The sequence below is a fragment of the Drosophila takahashii genome, chromosome 2L (assembly GCF_030179915.1).
Source record: "Drosophila takahashii strain IR98-3 E-12201 chromosome 2L, DtakHiC1v2, whole genome shotgun sequence".
NCBI lineage: Eukaryota > Metazoa > Arthropoda > Insecta > Diptera > Drosophilidae > Drosophila > Drosophila takahashii.
The window spans coordinates 7468643-7474082 of record NC_091678.1 but is presented as its reverse complement, the minus strand read 5'-3'; positions in this window follow the sequence as shown (position 1 = coordinate 7474082).

Sequence of the window (5440 nt, the reverse complement as noted above, 5' to 3'; positions counted from 1 at the left end):
TTTTGTTGTTGTTGTTGCCACTGAGCCAAACGAATCGAAACTGAATTTGTTGTTGGCCTGCAATTGGCCGGCTCAGTCGACGTCGCAGTCGCAGTTGGCGTCGACGCCGACAGAATAATGTAGTGTTCTGAGAGCGAAGAGAGCAAAGATCAAACGGGAGAGTAAAAGAATCTTAAATCTTAAAAATACTTAAAGAATTTAATAAAAGAGAACAAAAAAATATTCAATAGAATGGTGATTAATAAAGTTTAAAATAATATTAGAGAAGAAACAAATATTTCATTTATAAAAATGGTGATTAATAATGTTTAAAAGAATATTTAAAACCTCAAAATATATTCTGTAAATAGTAAATCCATTTTCCTAATGCCAAAAAAGAAGTTAAATAAAATGTATTTCTAGTAACTTTAATAGCCCCACAAAAATGCCAAGAAAAATCGCTGTAAACTAGTTATTTAAATTGGTAAATGCTGCTAAATGGAGTGATGAAAAGTTCAGCGGTAATTGCATTTGTATTTTCAAAGTCTCAACTGCCAACGAACAAGTTCAATGCTAACATGTTCGAACATGTTGCGTTTAGCCTGAGCTCGTTTGCTCGCTCGACCCAGTTTCGTTCTTTTTCTTTTGGCCCGTTGGACTCCATTTTATGCTGCTTATGTTCCCCATCTTACCGTTGCCCACTGTTCGTGTTCTTTAACGGGGCCCGCTTTCTCTTTTTATTTTGGCCAAGTCAATTGATATGCTGCGCTATGTTTTGAAGCTTAGCTGGCGCCCCCGCCCCTCTGCTCTCCTCTCTTGGCGATCAATTCCCATTTCACCCAGCGATCCCCTGTCAAGTTCTCGATATTCGTGATCTTTCTACCATTTGGATGGCTTTTGGCCCGAAATCGAAGGCGGCTTTATGGTCGAGAGAGCACCGTTCCAAGATGCGGCATATGAGTCAACGACTGTTTCTAAAAACAACCCGACCTTATTGAGTTCAGTAATGTGCATACAGTGGTCCTGCGGAAAAAGATGGTTTTTAGAAATAAAGAATCTTAACTAAAGAGTTTTAAAATCTTAGAAAGGAAGTAATCTTCAGTTAGGATATGTTTTATTAAATTACGTGCAAAAAAACGTCGTACTAAATATAAATTACAACATTTTTAACGTAACAAAATTAAATTAGAACAAATCCGAAATGACCAAATTATTTTAAAATATTATTTGTATTCGTATATAAAAGTTAAGTACTATTTTCCACAATTTTACAAAAAAATTATAAAGCAATATAAAAAAATACTAAAATTGGTTATTACAACCGATTAAATCAACTTAAGAATCTAATAGAATGAAAACTTTAAATAAAATAAACACAATTAAGCAGTTCTATTAACAGATATAAAAGTGGAATAGCATATGAACTCTGAACCAGAGACCAAAGGACTCTCCACCAATGGCCCACTGTACAGGCCTACATGTTTAGACCCCTGTACGCATTCGCTGAAGAATACATCGCCATTTCCCCTCCACATCCTCCGCAGTCGCTTATCGCACGTCCTTTATGGCGAAGTTAAACTTTTCAAGGTTAAGTCTTTGCCTGGCGTCGCCGGCGAGCAATGACATTTGGGCAGGGCTCAGAACTCTGATCTGCGGAGAGGGAAGAGGGATAGGCATAAGGATAGGGAAGGGGAGGTGAAGAGAAGAGGGGACCTGGGACCAGAAGCAACATCCACATCATCGAACACCCTCTCGCACACACACGCGCACTAACTCACGCACACTCGCGCAACAAGCAGTTCGTTCACTTGCCGGGAACTCTTCCTCCTCCGGATTCTACCCTCTATCCTCTTGGATCCGTCTACCATCAACAATATACCATATACACCACGTACCGTCTGCCGTCTGCCGCAATTCCTGCGCGACCAACCGTGGCACAGTGGGTCAAATTGGAAAGTTCTTGGGTAATGTGATCAATTTATAAGGTTAGGAATGAATTAACTAATATTCTTACTATTTACTATTTATGTAAGTCAGTGTACTGTTTCTTAAATTATTCTTGGCCTATTAGTCGTATACTTAATATTAATACTTACACCATTTAATTTTTGTACAATTATAAATACATAATGATATTCTTAATTTTACTTACTACTTTATTTCTTCATAAAAATATACAACTTATGAATAAATATTTTTAATTTTTTTCTTTCCTTAAAGTACATTGATTTTTCAACAAACCCAAGAGCTCTTTTAATTAATGCTTGATTAATGACCACTGTGCGTATGACACCCTTTAAATATCTGTTAACCCAGCTCTCCCCCCAATAATTGTCTGCCCGTCTGGATGTTATTGCTCACGTTCTCATTCTCTCAGGTGCACGCTACGCTTCAGTGGAGCGGTCTTTTCGCCCTTTTGTGCACTCTACTTTTCAGACAGGATACAAAAGTTGGAATATGAACGCTGAGAAAAGCAAGAATATTATCAACATCACAATTTGTTTACCTTTATACTCAGGATATTACTAAAATAAGTCATATCCAAACAAATATTTAAAACCAAAAAGTCACTGTTTTCTTATAGTCTTTTATGTTGTCCTTATAAAATACCTTAACTTTTAAAAATGAACAATAAATAAAATATTTTGTTTAAAAAAACTCTGTGTCATTAATAAAGTTTTCTAAATATATTTTTGAACGATCTTGAGTATATAACGTTTTCTCTAACACCCCATCTTAATTCTTAAGTCTACGATATATTCTCTAATTTAATAACACCCAAGCGATCATTAGAAAATATACACGAAACGTGAACGTTTTACATTACCAAATATATAAAGCAGGAGTCTGACGATTTCATTAGCCTGACTGGAACTTACATAAGCCCGAAACAGGAGCGGCAGGAAGAAGATGTCTCGACCTCGATGGCGATGACTTTTACTGTCGCTGGAGGTCCCTACATATATATACATTTAAATACTTATATACAAGGGCGTCGTCTGCTGGATTTGTTCGGTGAAAGGGAAAGGTTATTAGACTCGCCCCGTGCAGAATTTTAAGTGGTAAGGGGGCCCAGACATTGGCTGCTCCTTATTGTTATAATAACCTTTCTGCTTTCTGTTTTCACTGTCGACGGAAGTGGGCGGCGTCGGCGGCAGCAGGTGCCGGTGGGCGGGGCAGTGCAATGACAGCGGTCGACGTCGGTCCTTGGTCCTCGGATTGTTCGGAATACTCGGTATCCTCCCATCGAGGGCGTTACGAAAGGCCCCCCTCCCTCTAGCGGCCGTTCGACGAACTCTCGGCCCAGTCACAGGCTCAGTTTTTTGGCCAGGATTTCTCGCTTTTTCGGGATATTTCGGCCGTTGACTCGTCCTGCGGGCGTCGTCGTCGCCACATGGCGGCCTCAGTTTAATGCACTCGATGGCGGAGGTCACAGGACATCGGCCGAAACAGGGCTCTCGGTCAAAGTCACATGGCCACTTGACCCCAGACCCCGATAATCGCAGCCAAATTACAATATGATGGGGATGCGTAAGCACTAAATGTGATGGGATGAAAATAGAATTTGAAGGAGGCTTTGTAGGACGTAGGATTTTTTCGAGGAGTCAAAGGTTTTTCGGGGTCATTGGTTTGACGGCTGATGAAATAAGTAAATTATATTCAAACCACCAAACATAGAAATTAAGGGGTCAATTGTCGGAAGGCTGATAAAATATGTAAGTGAATTATTTTGGTCATTAACCAATATTTCGATGAATTCAATAATATTCAAATTACTGATCATAGAAAGTATGTACTTAGAAAATTCTTTAATAAAATAAAATAATAAACTATTGAAAATATCATAAGTAATTTTAAAAAAGGTCTTATATTATCAATACAAATTTATAATTCTTATAATTCTAACATTTCCTGCATGCACTTAATTAGGGGAAATCCATATTTTTGGCTAAACTTCTTGGCGATACTGGAATGACTCATTATAATAAAATCATGAGCTCATAGGATAGGTTGTTATAAAAGTTATCAAGATTAGAAGTTACCACATAAAAACACTTATCGCAAAAGATCGATAACAAAGAATGACTAATAAAATCAATTATCGATTTGTTGTAGGTCAGTTAACAAAAAACTAATCTGGACATCATATTATGAGAATGGTGTTTTGCCAATTAAATGATCAAATTTTAGTAGGTCAGCTACCGGATGCCAGGCTATCGCTTTTCGTTCAAGAATTTTCTTTTTCACGTTTGTCGGCCGAAAAACGGCGAACGCCTATTAACATTTTCCGCCAAAAAGTTTCTCCATCCTACTCAAGTTTCCCTCGGCGGGATGCAAAGTATTTCGCTGCGAGAAGAGAAAATGTTGAGGAAAATTCGCTGCAGATTTTATGAGGTCAAAACTCATTACAAGTTGTGGCGGCTCAAAAGGAGATGCCTGTTGCATAGTGTACACTGTACACTATACATACACGTTAGCCCCAATTCGCGGCGAGTGGGAAAAAGAAAAGCTGCAGCAAACGGCCCATGACAGTTGCAGAGTTGCAACTTTCTAATGCGGCAACAGCAACAGCGACTGCAACTGCAACAGCAAACGGATGTGGATCGCGGCGGCTGCAGCAGCAGCAGCATTATGTGTGCCACATGATGCACTGCAGCAAGATTTTGAAGCTGCTCGGCTGCAGAAAGCAAGAAAATCGAAAATTTCTCTCCACCACTGCTGATGCTTTCCACTGCAAATTACTTAACTATTTTCCCAGTTTTCGCTTTGTCGTGCAATTTGCAAACAGTTGTTGCATGTTGTTGCATATTAGCGGCAACATGGGGCGGCAGTGAAAAGTTGGTCATGACAATCAAATGGCCAACACTGCGTGGCATTCAAGGAGGGAGGGTATCTGTAGAAGGGGGAGGGGTTCCTAGCTGGTTTTTCTGCAAATGAGTGTGCCCACTGATGCATTCCGCCTGCTGCAACTGCAACTGCCATTTAGGTGGGCCCAGGGTCCCAGTGCAAACCCCTTCCTAACCTTTAGTCCTCCATTTTGTGAAGAGGTCCACTTAGTCACTGGGATGACTAACCAACTGGTAGTTGTCGTTCTACCCTAAATTGCCAGAGTGAGTCAGGTCGCTCCTTACCACAAACTTGACTTCTTAACGTTCCTTTGGGCAAAGCCATCGGTTATTATTGAGTGATCTTCAATGGGGGAGAAACTTGCAGAATATTCCCATAACTTACATTTACATATATTGCTGCACAGAAAAAAAATGCATTCTGTCATAAAAGCAATCGACTTTTCTTATATTTTGAAATTAAAACAAATCGTATTACTATTCAGAAGAGTTTTAAAAATATCTCATATTTAATTCCTTTTTATAATGACAAATTTGATTTTTGAAGAAAACTATTATTTTTAAAACTACTATCCAATTTCAAATTTAATTATCATGCCAAACTTTTTTAAGCA